The sequence below is a fragment of the Oratosquilla oratoria genome, chromosome 3, assembly GCF_046742065.1.
Source record: "Oratosquilla oratoria isolate Oo_2021 chromosome 3, ASM4674206v1, whole genome shotgun sequence".
NCBI lineage: Eukaryota > Metazoa > Arthropoda > Malacostraca > Stomatopoda > Squillidae > Oratosquilla > Oratosquilla oratoria.
In genome coordinates, this window is record NC_134779.1 from 17918721 (window position 1) to 17923253 (window position 4533).

Below are 4533 nucleotides of genomic sequence, written 5' to 3' on the forward strand. Positions count from 1 at the left end.
AGAAAATTTGTAATAAACTACGTACCCCCAAAAACAGCCTCGTGGGAAGAGAATGAACATAAAAGCATGTTAGAAGACACAAGAATAACACTAAACAAGATAATGGAAGATGGAGGAAGAATAGTTATGATGGGCGACTATAATTGCAAAGAAATATGCTGGGAAGAGATGACCGTAAAGGGTGGAGAAGACTCATGGGGAAGTGTTCTACTTGAGATGATTACTGACCACACAATGACACAATGACAAAAGACAAAAGAAATAAAGCCTGGACCAGATGGAAAAAAGACAGAAGACCTGAAAAATGGAAAATATATACTTGTTATAGAAATGAATATGTACAAACGTGCAGAGAGGAAAAGAGAAAATATGAAAAAGATGTCATAGAAAAGTGTAGAGATCAACCAAAACTATTCTACAGATTTGTAAACAACAAACTGAAAAACAAACAAGACTTGGAAAAATTAAGACAAGGAGGAGTTGAATACACAGAGGAAACGGAAATGGCGGAAATTATGAACAAACATTTTAAATCGGTGTTTACAAGGGAGAACATACAACCTGAAGAGAACGAATGGAAAGAGAAAGTCCCCCCTATGGAAGAAATAGAAGTAACAAAGAATGAAATATTAACACGCTTGAGTAATCTTGATGTCAGAAAATCGCATGGACCAGATGAAATAGCAAACTGGATACTGAAAGAATGCAGGAATGAACTGGCAGACAAAATACATAGCATACTAAATAGTTCCTTGAAAGAAGGAAAAGTTCCAGAAGATTGGAAAAAAGCAAATATAGTACCTATATATAAAGGAGGAAATAAAGAAGAACCTACCAACTATAGACCAGTCTCTCTAACAAGTACAATAGCAAAAATTTGTGAAAGAATGATCAAAAGTAGATGGGTAAAATATCTAGAAAAAAACAATGTGCTAAATCCAAGACAATTTGGATTCAGACAAGGACGATCATGCGTCACCAATTTAATATGTTTCTATTCAAGGCTAATAGATATAATACAAGAGATGGATGGGCGGACTGTGCATTTCTAGACCTAAAGAAAGCTTTTGACAAAGTACCACATAAGAAGTTGCTTAAGAAATTAGAAACTGAAGGAGGAATACAGGGCAAACTACTAAATTGGATGGAAGACTTTTTGCAAGAAAGAAAAATGAGAGTAGTGATAAGAAACCAGCACTCAAAATGGGATGAAGTAATAAGCGGTGTTCCGCAGGGAACAGTTCTGGCCCCAATAATGTTTGCTATATATATTAATGATATGGATGAAGGAATTGAAAGCTATATGAGCTTCTTTGCAGATGATGCAAAACTACTGAAAAGAGTGAAAACGGAAGAAGATTGTGAATCACTACAGAGATCTAAATAAAGTACAGGAATGGAGTAGGAAGTGGGAGATGAAGTTCAATACAAAAAAGTGTAGTATAATGGAATTTGGAAAAAGCAAAAACAGAATAACAAGAGCATATAAATTGGGAGAAGAAGGAATAAATAAAGTAGAAAATGAGAAGGACCTGGGAGTCATTGTTATGAATAATATGTCACCTGAGAAACTTATAATTTAATAAGAACAATCAAAGTGGCATTTACATACCTGGATGAAGAAATGGTGAAGAAAATTCTAATTACCCGGATAAGACCAAGATTGGAATATGCAGCAACGATATGGTCACCAAGTACAAAAAAATGTATAAAAAAACTTGAAAGAATACAAAGAGCAATTACAAAATTGGCACCAACACTCTCAAAACTATCATATGAAGAGAGACTAGAAAAACTTGAACTACAGACACTAGAGCAAAGAAGAGAGAGAGGAGATTTGATAGCTATTTACAGAATCATGAAAGGCATAGAAATTACTGATAGAGAGAATCTGATAAAATGGGATGACAGAAATACAAGAGGACACGGAAAGAAAATAAAAAAAGACAGCTATAGAAGAGATTTGAAAAAGAACAGCTTTCCTCACAGAGTAATAGACAGTTGGAACAAGTTAGATGAGAAAGTGGTGTGTGCAAAAACAATAAATGAATTTAAAAATAGTTTAGATAAAATGAGATATGAAGACGGGTCCCCACGAGCATAGCTCCCCTTCCCGTAAAATACAACTAGGTAAATACACACACACACACACACACACACACACACACACACACACACACACACACACACACACACACACACACACACACACACACACACACACACACACACACACACACACACACACACACACACACACACAAACACACATACACGCACACGCACACGCACACGCACACGCACACGCACACACACACACACACACACACACACACACACACACACACACACACACACACACACACACACACACACACACACACACACACACAAAAGTAATTGATTAATGAGTGAAGGCAATTTTGGTACATTTTACGCAGATGTGAAATCGGTAAAAGTTAAGTGTTCAGTTCAGATTACATTAAGTTTTAGGATGGAAACAAAAAAGTCGAGTTAAGACAAGATGGTGCAATTTTGCAGATAACAACCGTGACACACACACACATGCGCTCAGAGACATACATCTGTTGACTGACAACAAAGCCGTACAGGATGTGACACTCACACCCGCGGGCCTATTCACGCACACACGCACGCAAACGCCCAGTCACTTATTCGTTTTCGTATCTACTAACGCATACAAATGCAAAAAGAGACGTCCAATATCGATTCATACAATATTCACTCCTGCTCGACCACCGCCTCAATGATCCGACGTCCTCATGTCCGCGATATAAGAACATAAGAACATAAGAATAAAGGAGACTGCAAGAGACCATAAGGCCTACACTAGGCAGCTCCGTATCCATCACCACCTGTTATCCCCATCCATAAACTTGTCTAATCCTTTTTTAAAACAACTGATAGTTTCAGCGTTTACTACATGGTTACTAAGTTTATTCCATTCATCGACCACCCTATTAGTAAACCAATTCTTGCATATTTCCTTCTTAAATCTGAATTTGTCCAGTTTATACCCATTACTACGAGTCCTGCCCTGTTGTTTTATTATGATGACCTTGTTTGTATCTCCCTTGTTATAACCTTTGATCCACTTGAACACTTCTATTAGATCACCCGGCACTCTGCGTCTTTCCAGAAATTCTTCGTAAGGCAAATTTCCGAGTCCATGTATATTTTTGGTCATTCTTCTCTGAACTGATTCTAGTGAATTTATGTCCATTCTATAGGACGGAGACCAAAACTGTACCGCACAGTCAAGGATGGGTCTAACTATCGCTACATAGAGTTTAATAATAATTTTTGCACTTCTATTCGTTACCGTCCTTGTAATGAAAGCTAATGCTCTGTTAACTTTATTTATGGTGCTAATGCACTGCTCCCTGGTTTTAAGGTCCGGACTCACCAGAACTCGCACTCAGATTTTTCTAAAAACGTGTTATCTAAGATGTATCTATTTTTGGGGTTGTGTAGCCCTACGTTTAACACGCTACATTTAAAGACATTGAAGTTCATTTGCCATTTCTCCGACCATGTTAACAATTTATTAAGATCATCCTGCGGAATCTCTGCGTCGTCTCCTGACCTAATTAGGCGTCCTATTTTAGTGTCGTCCGCAAACTTACTACATACATACATATACCAAGGCTTTTTCCCCCTTCCAAGGGAGGTAGCCAAAAAGGGAAAGGCATAAAAACACTCCCACCCATTTCATCCCTAAAAACACTCCACACCCCTCCCACCCTTCCTCTCATCTGAGCACCTCCTGGATGACGGGTCATCCCTGCACCCTGCCCACCGCCCTGGGTCAGAAGCAGTGTCGCAAGACACAGTACATCCACAGCAAGGCCGCTTCATTTAATCGGCGACCCCCCCTCTCCGTCCCCCTTTGCATATAAGGCGAGGACGGGGAGAAATCCCTTCGGGCTGCGTCAAAATTTACTCACACATACTACCCCCCCACCCCCCCGCCCATTCCTCCTCATGCAGTCACAACATCATCCATATACAACCATTCTCCACTCACCTCTGTCTTCCGTCCTCTCCCTTCCTTCCTCAACAGACATTCCCCTCTTCACCAAAGCCCCCTTCACCCCATCCATCCACCTCATCCTAGGACGTCCCCTCATGTTCACTCCCTCCACATCTGCCTTTCATACCTCTTTTACTAGTCTTTCTTCACTCATTCTTTCCATGTGTCCAAACCATCCTAATATTCTTTCATCAACCCTATCTCCCAAATCCTTTTTCACCCCTGTTCTCCTCCTCACCTCCTCATTTCTCACTCTATCCAGCCTAGTAACCCCCACCATACTTCTCAGACACCTCACCTTACACCTCACCTTACTAACATCACTATTCATCCCATCGTCTAAGTCGTTTATGTACATAATGAACAAGAAGGGACCCAAAACGGAGCCCTGGGGAACCCCACTAGTAATATTGCCTCACCTAGATTTTACTCCATTTATGGTGACCCGCTGTTTTCTGTTACTAATCCAAGCTCTAATC